Here is a 10899-nt window from a genome sequence, read left to right as displayed (position 1 = left end):
GTACTTAACTTGATGTGAATTGTAATTTCTCCTTAATGTTAAATGTGGGTCCTGTAGGCTGCGAAAATTCCGGCAGCCCCATCTTATATGCTACATCATTACTAGTTATTTCAGAAGAAGCAGTTGTCAGAAATGAGTTACCTATATCATTACTTGCGAAGTCAGACAAAACGGTAGTTAGAAATTAAGTACTTTATTCGCCGACCAGTAGCCAGTAGCCGCCATCCACAAACGCTACTTTCAAAATGCTGTCGACCTAAATAGGATGCAGCTGAAAGAATAAAAAGGCGCATAACTATCCGGCCCATGGTCCACCAGCAGCTGCACCCGGGGCTGTGGCTGGCGCCGCAACAGGATTGGCGTTAAACACGGCGTCGGCGCTGGCGCCAGGAGCAGTGCCGGGCTCGTTGGTGTCTACGGTGGCACGGAATCCGCCGGCGTCGGCCACGTAGCTCACGGTGCGGAACAGTCCGTTGGCGTCCCGGTAGCCGTAGGAGCCGGTCTTGGCGTTGCTGGCGTCGCCCTGCTCCTTTTGGAACAGCCGCGTCCCGAACTCGTCTGTGTTGTCGTAGCCGAAGCTGTACGGTTGGGGAGGCTGTAAATGCAAAAAATGAGCTAGATGCCGAGAACTCTGATGAAAATAAGCTTTAAGGGGAATTCTAAGAATCAGGTTACAAAGGTGTGTATTTTGCCTTTGCGTGGCGGCTAGACACTGCTGCGAGGCCAAATATGAGATAAAAAGCAAGCATCCGCAACATAGCGCTGTAAGCTTCGGTCATCGAAACAGTTAGCAGTACAGGAATATGCGCGAAAAATATTGAGAATTCTCAACTATTTAGTGTAGTTGCAAAAAAATCAGAGGGTTTCGGATTTTGGTCAGGAACTTGAGGTAGTATGTAAGAATACTGAAGTTTGTTGTTTTCGCCCAGAGAAGTTCACTCACAAAAGAGGGTTCCGCAGCTGAGAATCCTGGAGTAGCGGCAGCAGCAAAAAGGGGGCCGCCAAACCCTGCTCCTTGGAACCCACGGTGGTGACCGCCGCCAAAGACGTTCCCAGCCTCGATGAAGGCGACAGCGGAGAAGAAGATGATAGCCTAGAGGAGGAGAATCACTTGCCGTCACTTACCGCAGCACTCTGAATAGAATGGCTGGGTTTAGAATATCAAAGTCAACTACATTTTTGCCTTCCTTTTTCCAGCACCCATCAAAGAACGGCAATAATCGGTTAAAATTTTACTAACCGGGTCACATACTCTTTATTGGGAGTGTTTTTAGGTGTTTGTGCGCATTCTATGAAAGGACGGTACACAAAATCTAAAACTTCTGGTTTTTATAAACACTGACATGAACCTGTTGCTATATGTGGTCTTGTTTCCATGAGGAAAACAAACAACACTCCTACCTATTCAGCAACTCTCTTGAAATTCGTGATGTCAAAAGAATATTGGAAAGAGTTAACCCTTTTATCTAAGAGTACTTATTACAGCCAGTGTCCAGCAGTTCTTAGACTCGCATTAGGGAACTGAAGACCATCTATCAACTTGAAAGTGACTCTGAAGGTGAAATGCTGAATTGCTTCTTCTCTTGCACAGCTCTCCTGAAGAGTGTGTTGCTTTAGAACACATTGGTTTTGGGCTGCATTTCACACTAGCGGATTTTATGGGACGCATTCAGGAAACTCATGCAAGAAAATGAAAACATCTGCGGGAAAATTAGCATAGCTTAGGACTCCAGTGGTATTGGATGCATGAAGTACTAACCCTGAGCCATGACACGTGAAATTAATATTAGGGTACCACAGTAAGCAATCTCTTTTAAGAACAAGCATCGTCCTTATTCCACAGTGCTATTTGTGTGCTGTGCTTTTTCTTAGTATTGGGGAGCATAAAATTTACGAGACAAAAATTGCAATGATAGAACATGAAAACGCCAACAAACTAAAGGTAGCCAGTAGCGGGCACCCCTTACCTTGGGAAGCATTTTGAGTTTGTTTAGCGGCGCGCTTCTGCTTTCACCTCGGGAACCAGAGAGCCTTATGAAGCTGAGAGCGACGGTGCGGCTTTTATACAGCTCACCGGACTTGACGCAACCACCTAAATCCTCGTGACGGTGGTGGAGGCTGAGGGGCAGCTCCTCTCCCTTTTTTGTTTCTTGCATGGTCACGAAGAATGAACGCCAGTTGCGCTGGCGACAAAAACCTCGATCTTCCTTTTTGCACGATTTGACATTTCGCTATTGCAGAGCGTTGACTTCTCCCTCGGTGCAATCATTCGTCACGCCTACAAACAAGCGCTTCTGCGGCAGCGAGAACATACCTAGTATTCCATGCGAACGGACACGCAGAAACACCTTCCGACGTCTGGACCAATATGCGCACTTGGAATTGCCACCCTGGCTTGAAAAAACGGCGAGGACGGTGTTTTATGCCAGGATAAAAATTTGTTGACTTGGAACCCAACTGTTCAGAAGATAAGAGATCTATTTATTAACAGAAGGGTATATGCTTGGGCTTGTTGGTTCATAACTGCAAGGTGAAAAACGTAGCGCAAAGAGACGAGGACACAGAAAGACGAACAACACACGGCGCTAACCTATACAGATGCCATCTTTCTGAAGATAAGGTTTTTCATCCCATACTATGAACGTTGACTTGAGATATAATTTCAAAAGTTCTATAAATCCATTCACCGAGATGCCAGAAGCATTTTGAAAAGCAATCGGCCCTTGCTGGTCTATACATTCTTCAATACAGGATAACAAAGCATCATGCGGAATGGAATAATACAGATCTTTTATGTCGACAGAGAAAGCGCATGTTCCTTTCCGAGTTATTGTATCCGAGAATGGTACTTGGCAAAAATCGGTTGCCATGTGCCTACAAGAAAAACTAAAGCTGCTTTCTATTCAGGATCCCTTTCTTGTCCGTAATTCTGAGCAGGTTCTAGATTTTTTCAAGTCACATGAGAAACAAGGCCTATGCGCTTTCTCTGTCGACATAAAAGATCTGTATTATTCCATTCCGCATGATGCTTTGTTATCCTGTATTGAAGAATGTATAGACCAGCAAGGGCCGATTGCTTTTCAAAATGCTTCTGGCATCTCGGTGAATGGATTTATAGAACTTTTGAAATTATATCTCAAGTCAACGTTCATAGTATGGGATGAAAAACCTTATCTTCAGAAAGATGGCATCTGTATAGGTTAGCGCCGTGTGTTGTTCGTCTTTCTGTGTCCTCGTCTCTTTGCGCTACGTTTTTCACCTTGCATTTATTAACACTTCGTTTTTTTTTTCATCCTCCCGAAAAGAGATACTGTTATTCAGAAAAAGTATGAGCACATTCTACTTCTCAATCATAGGGGGCCATAAAAAGAAATCGATACCCAATATCTCAAATAGCTGAACGCTGTGAACAATTTTCGAGGGCGATGATTTATTAAATAGCGTGCATATTAATTCGCGTTAAGTAAACATAGTTTCAGAAGGTATAGCTGTAGAGGAACATGTGTGGATGAAAAGTTATACCTCACAATTTGTTATAAAATATTTATCTGCAGCTACAGCTTAAGTTGGACAATTGCAGATAAGGCCTGTCGGCAGTTGAAATATTTTTAAAAGCAAGTGCTGCACATAAGAGAGTCTCTATCAAAAAATAAAATACCAAAAAGAACTGAACAGGCGATATCCTTCATTGTCCTTTTTACAGACAGAAAAAATTGAGTTTATGCACTAGACGTCTGCACTCAAACAGTGAAGACAAAGTTCGTGACATTCTGAAATAAGTTACTAATGTCAAAGATGTCGAGGACCAAATATCCTTGCTTGTAGCACTGTGCCGATAATAATTATTGCTCTTATTTTTGAGCTTTAGTAGGCATACTAAACTGCATCATGTAACAGAAACACGCTTAAATGGCTTTTTAAGCAAACCGGAAAGTAGCTAATAAGCTACAAACCAAATCCGTCTTAAATTTTTCAGCGCACACGGGACGGAGACATCATCGCTCCTTAACACTTCTCACACTTTTTGGTGAATAACATACTGGAATAATATTCAAGGTTTATGAGATGGTGAAACTGAACAAGCCTGTATTTTCCGAGTCACCTGCTGCCTAGCTGAGAAATACATTTCCGCGCCGGTCACTGAATAAGAAGCACGGTTAAACTGCGCATCCGATGGGGACTTGAAACTCTTGATTATACATCTTACTTTAGGTTTACACCTTCGCAGTGGCCTAAGCTTAAAAACTATCATCTGCCATTTGGCATAACCTCCAACTTTGTCAAGCATTAGAACCATTCCTGGTAGCTGATTAAAAACAATAGCACAACCCTAAGAAGAGCCATTATTTTAATCCTGAATCTGCAGCGGAGCTTGCAGAATACTCTGAAGCTTGGTTAAAATGCCAAGAACTATGCCGCATTAGGCAGATTCATAATGCCCCGGGCTTAAAAAAAAATCAAGGAGAATGCGTAACACATGCACAAGAGGCCGTCGTTGCTATCTGTGCTAATAGTTTCCTTGTCGTTTTGTTAACCCTTAGGCGTCACAAATTTGAATACCATTTAGAACTGTCTCGAACTTGCTCTATATTAAAGAGATCAAAGCCTAACAGAAAGTGCGGGAAAGCTTGGTCTGTAAATGCGTTTTTTCTGATGGGGTATCGGACACAATGATTCTCAATAACAACGTCAGAACATTATGCAAGGAAACTACAAGCATCTGATTCTTTATCCTGTATTTGTTAGGTCACGAAAGCTTTGCTGCTGCCCTTGTCGTAGGTCCGGAATTGAATTCAGGGATGAGAAATCTAAGCGCAATTTCACGATTTGATTAATACGTCACATGACTTGGGCTTCTGGTCTGAAAGCAATTGTACACAATGTTGCTAAAATGGCAATATGCAGAGAGCTCCTAGGCTTATCGGGTATATCAATATAGAATTTTCACAAACTCTATATAAATAAGACAACCTATTGGAACAGCAACCTGTGCTTCAAAAGATAATTCAAAAGTTCGCCAATATATGCATGTTCCCTGCAATCTGAACGTCATTATGGGTTTCGTGAGAACGTAGTGATGACTGTTCCGCAGACGAACACATCAAGAGCGCAGAATCTCTGATGGAAGCAGTGGACCCTTCGAATGGCAAAAAAAAATATATATTTTCTAGAGGCTAACAAAGACTTGAGGGGCGCTGCCCTAGCTGGCATGTAATCCGGATGGGCCTGGCGGTTGGTAGTTGGCGATGATGGTTGTGTGGAGAACTATGAACGTTGTTTGCTAGCCCCACGGAACAGTGAACAGTCTTGAACTTTATTTAGAACTTCCACTAGCGGGTGCTCCATAAAGAAGTTGTTAGAAATAAACTGCTGTAACTTACTACGACATCTGCTTTTGAGCACAATATATTTTCCTGCGAGCATCGAACCAACATGTTTCAGTGATCCTGGTGATAATGAGGAGAGGCGTGTGATGTTCCGGTGTTGTGTTTGAACAAAATAATAAAAAACCACGTGCACGCTCAAAAAGCACGCCCAAGGTGCATTACAGTGTTCGTTCAGTATGTCTCTCTTCAGTCTTTCATTGAGAATGACTACTTGGTGGCTTTCACCTCATATTTATTTATTTAAAATGCACTGCTAGCCTCGTTTAAAAATCTATTGCACGGTTGGAATATAACCAAAGGAAATACACTATGTGCATAAGTAACGTTTTATCAACGCTTGTACGGCAGTCAAACGTGAAATCTTTATACCATTAACTGCGAGAAAAGGTATCAAATTATTGAAATAACTACGAGTAAGCAAGCCAAAAGAACCCTGTCAGTTAGTCTAGATTGGATGACTTCAAGACTGACCTGTTCAGAAATGAGCACTTAACATAGTCACTCAAGAAATTCCGCTCTCGGACAACTTACGGCAAAAAACAGAAACGAAATGCATTGTATGACCTGTACTGTATTGAGTACTTCTAATATTTTGTCCTGGTAATACCTCATATAAATTGTGGTAAGTATTCACCTATAAAAGCTCCAGTAGAAAAACGTAGACTTGTGTACACTTTCAGCAGGTACCCACTGTGGAAGGTTAGCCCGTTGTAGAAGTTCCCAAGAAGATAAGAGAGGCGACATTAATTAAAACTATCTTGATTATTCGAATACCTTGCAAATGAGCTATTAATTTTTTTTGTGAGCGTGAGCCAGCATACTATGATGCATTAAATCATTAACGACGGAGTGGACGCATTAGCAAGTAGTTTGGTTCCAGTTAAGACGAATCTGATCGAGCGCCTATGAGAGAAAAGAGCGGTGGGGGCATGTGTTGCTTTTTTCCATTTGAAGAATTATGGGCTAGATTCATGAAAGATAAGGCGTCAGAGGTGAAACATAAATGAAAACCATGTGTAAGGTGGGCGTTCTAACTTACGTGAAACAAGGGCTATACTTATTTACGAGTTCATTTCACGAGAATATGTTCATATTTGCCACCAATAATTGAGCTTTATTACGTTTTCTTACGCAAATTAAACAAGATAAACTAGTGTTTCGAGGGGGGTCAAAGCCCTAGTACTCTGTGTAGAAGTACATTACTGAGCGAACGCTAGCCTAGTCGTGCTTCCTGCCTATACGAGTACGTGTTCATTTGGTTTTGTGTTCCCAGGAATTCCATCTTCCTGCCTTCTACCTTGATTTTACTGCGAAGTAACTGAGGGGATGAACTGCGGAATGTCACTGCAGATCTCACTAGACCAAGCAGAATGCTGATACTCTAATGCTAATAATAATACTCTAATGCTAATAATAATATGAAGCTAATACGAGAAAACCAACAAGTAACAGTTTGCGTAGGGAGAAAAAGATTACATTAGGCAACGAAGTGTTGGAGGTTGCAAGGGAATGCATCTTCTGATCGCAAATGCTCGCCACGAACGTGAAATATCTATAAGAATAAGAACGGGGTGGGGTGCAGCTACTCCATGGTCGCGAATTGGACCAGGTTTGCAGTATTCCTCAAAAGAAAGCATAAGGTAGCTACATGTTGTCTGTACTGGAATATGAAACAGTTGCTTGGAAGCGAACAGAAAGGATTGATCTAAAGTTCACGAAAGAATTATAAGACGACCTACAAGTTTAACATTAGCAGACAGGGTTGGGGGAGTAAGACGAGTTAATGATATCCTAGCAGAAATGAATAAAAGGTGGACAAGGCTAGATTGTAGTGGTTGCGCACTAACTGATACCGAAACGTGCGTTACTGGGACACGCCCCCTTGATAACGGTTCATATAGCGCGGCGTCGAGCGGAGTCGCCGCAGTTCGTACTAACTACCGGTGACGGCGGCGCAGCTGTGCTGGCACTCGCTGGTATCTTCTTAATGGAATAAAATTTAGGTGTGGCTCAACTACTCTTGAATCCGGTTGGAGAGGGATCGCTATGGCACATCGGGCAACTGCACGCGGCATAGTGTCTGTAACGTTGAGTGCGTTCCGGAAACTGGATAGGCAGCGCGCCCACCCTGAAAGGAGGTAGTTAGTGGTTGATCGCGAGAGTTTGCTCGGCCAATGAACGCTGCGGCCTATTGCTGTGGTGCCGCGTGTCTGCCACAAAGTTGTCAGCGCTAACGCATGTAGCCCAAACCTCTCTCTCACCACCCACCTACCTGAAAGCGCGATCCAGGCGTCCGCGGACCCAGGGAGCTAGTTATGTGCATTTCCTTTCATTAGAACTACAGAGAATATTCACTACATTCGAATCGGAGCGAAAGCCCGGATTTGTGCTACGTAAAAGACGACGGTGAGCAGGCAGTCCCGCGGGACGGAGCAGAGGGAAGTTGCTGAAGACGACGCTCTCCAATGCACAGCGCGATAGTTGGATGCAGTTGGCACGAGGCGTGTTGGCTGCGACGCTCTTCCCGCCCCTACTGCATCGTTCCGTCTACTTTGGGCTCATCGGCCATGAGTGCTTAAAATAGCAGTTTCTCCTTGCATCAAAACATTTTTAAGGCGGAAGCATTTAATGCCTCATCGTTGTAAGCAGGAGCTGTCGACAGAAATGTCACGCTTTTCAATTGGTCGAAACGGTTGTGACGTCACAGTGCGCGAATTTCAAACGGGGCCAATTGTACTTTGGCTACTAACCATGCAACCAATTAAAGGGATCGTATAGTGATGCTCCAAGTAAGTTTGACTGAGTTTAGTTCATTGCTTACTTAACGAATTAGTCTAATTAACCTTTCTAGTCAGACCAGATAAATAAATAAAACCGAGTAAGAAATTGGCCGAGCTTGGGAATCGAACACCGGTGTCCGGAGTGCGGGTCGAGCACGCTACCACTCCGCCATGCCAGCTTTCTTTTTCTTTATTGCCTGGCTTTTGCAAAGAAAATTGGACAAAACAAACAATCAACAAAACACAATAAACGCTATGTACATACGACTCGTGGTCAGCCAGCATGAATCTGGCTTCGTCTAATTAAAATTCAGCCATGCCAGCTCGATGGTTACGAATGAACAAAGGTGCGTCTAGTGAATACGATGCCTTCGTTCACTCCCATCTTCCTCCCTTCCCGTTACGGCGAGGTTTAGGTGTCCACCGAGATATGAGAGACAGATAAATTTCCTTTCCTCAAAAACCAATTTACCGACGAGAAAGTCGTATTTGTCCACGTTTCAGATTGGTCCAAATTGTCGTGACGTCACCGCGCGCGAATTTTGACGGGTGTCCACCGAAATATGTGAGACAGTTACTACAAACAGACACCTACCCAAGCAGAGCCATGTATCATAAAATGTGGCCGAACAGATACGCGAAAGAGTGCGTGTGGTGTGGGGGCTACGCCACAACGTACCACGCCACCTGGGGCTGTGAAAAAAGCCCTTTACTACCAAAGGTAAATAGCCCTAGTCTAGAGCAGTGGGAGGCCCTCCTGGCTGACTCCGACCCGAGCACACAGCTTATGCTGGTGACGAGGGCCAAGGCAGCGGCAGAGGCCAACGGGATCCTGGAATAGGGAAGACCGACCACTGAAGCTCCACATCTATCTATCCCCAACCCCCTACTCCCTGACTCTTCCTTTTGCTACAATAAATGTGTTTACTACTACTACTACTGCGCAACTTCTTTTCCTCAAATACAATTTTCGACTAGTGAGATATGTGAGACAGTAAATGCGTAATTTCCTTTCCTCAAATACAATTTACATTTTCTTCATTGCCGCCCCTCTTTTTTCTTTCACTCACACTTCCTCCCTTCCTGTACGGTGCGGCTCAGGTGTCCACCGAGATGACAGAGATTTTACAGCCCCATTTCCTTTCCTCAAAAAGCGTTGCGTTCAAAGGGCAACGCATCGCGCCGAACGGGTGGTGGCGTTCCTTGGACTCCGTGGCAGCGCTACAGCACGCTTTCGCGTTCCACTCCTAAAGGCGAAGCTTAAGCGTAATTAATTGGCAGTTAATTAATGCACCAACAAAATGTGCAGTTAACAATCGCGTAGTAGAATGCAGCACTCAGGCTTTCGCCTTTCACCACTTTAGCCGCTAAAGTTCCTCGTAATTTTCTATAAATTACACACCGAAACTCTGCCTGAAAACATTTCCGTGTCTTCTGTACACTGCCGCTTGTGCAATGTACCTGAAACAATTGAACAATGTTTAATTGACTGCAAGGACGGGATTTTGTTTTGGGATGTGTTGCCGAGGACGCTACAGAAAGATTTTCTTCTAAATTGCTACACTGTGCGCTACCTTGTTGTTTACCAACATGGCGGTTCAAGCAAGCGGACGCGCGTCGCATCGCTTCCGCACATTTTGACCAATTTCGACCGGACCGAATCATTCTCGCCACCGGAATTTCTTCGGAACGGAAAGATATCAAGTGCTGGATCCCCAGGATAGAAATTTCAAGCGGTAGGACCAGTTTTCGGCTTTCTACCGGACTTGAAAGTTATACAGCGGGCGCCGGCCCGCTAACCCTAACGGGCCACCCAACTCGACATCGTGAGAGCATGGGACGCTAACCTTGTCGACGACGCCGACGCCTAGCATCGACGCCGTTTCAACGACAGACCAAATGGCGGGGCCCAGCCAAGACAACGATGTGCCACTACAATCACCAAACGTCCTTCTCAACGAATTACAAGAGATGGATGAAGACGACTTCGGAGACGCCGACTTCGGAAGTGAGGACGAGATCCCGTCCGACTCCTCGTCGAAGCCAGCCGGGTACAACAACGAAGCCAGCTGGGAGCTTGCACAATCCAAGCGCCAGAGAAAACTTCAAAGGCGAAAAGAACGCAAAGGCACGGGAACGGGCCCGGCCGCCAAACCTCAGGATGGAAAATTACCGGGTGATGCGACCGGCTGCAACAACAATGGATCAAGGGAGCAGAGCAGGCCTAGGCGAAGAATGCCGCCACTCCCCAGAAGCGACTACAAGATCATTATTCGACCTAAGAAAGGACTCATGGTGAAGTCCCTCACCACCCACCAAGTAGCGCGCGCCATTGTCATGGCGTGCGGCCAGCAATGCAAGGACGAGGACCTACTTGTAAGGCTTCGCACCGGATCCAATATCATTATCGTTAGCACCCCGCACGAGCAAACGGCACAGCTAGTGCGGCACATTACCCGTCTCAAATTTGACGGAAAGACTTATGATGTTAACGCTTACGTGGCAGCACCGGAAGACGTCCTGCGCGGCGTGATCCACGGTGTAGACCCAGGTACCCCTCCTGAAGAACTCAAAGCACACTTACGAGTCAGAACTCAAGGAGTGACCATACTTCAGGCAAGGATGCTTGGAAAATCCAAGACGGCAGTGCTCACGTTCGACGGCCCGATGTTGCCGAAATTCGTCATATATTACGGAGGAGAAGTACCATGCTACCAGTACCGCCCCACTAG

At 45.0% G+C, this 10899-nt stretch overlaps 1 pseudogene; it reads right to left on the bottom strand.

The window, feature by feature from the left end:
* Window positions 1-295: 295 nt before the first annotated feature.
* On the bottom strand, window positions 296-1979 carry LOC149344975 (cuticle protein 10.9 pseudogene; annotated as a pseudogene).
* Between the last annotated feature and the right edge of the window lie 8920 nt (window positions 1980-10899).

The sequence above is a fragment of the Amblyomma mixtum genome, chromosome 5, assembly GCF_055824585.1.
Source record: "Amblyomma mixtum isolate Tamu chromosome 5, ASM5582458v1, whole genome shotgun sequence".
Lineage (NCBI taxonomy): Eukaryota > Metazoa > Arthropoda > Arachnida > Ixodida > Ixodidae > Amblyomma > Amblyomma mixtum.
Note: the sequence above shows the minus strand (reverse complement) of the source record. Positions and strands in the feature narration are given on the sequence as shown.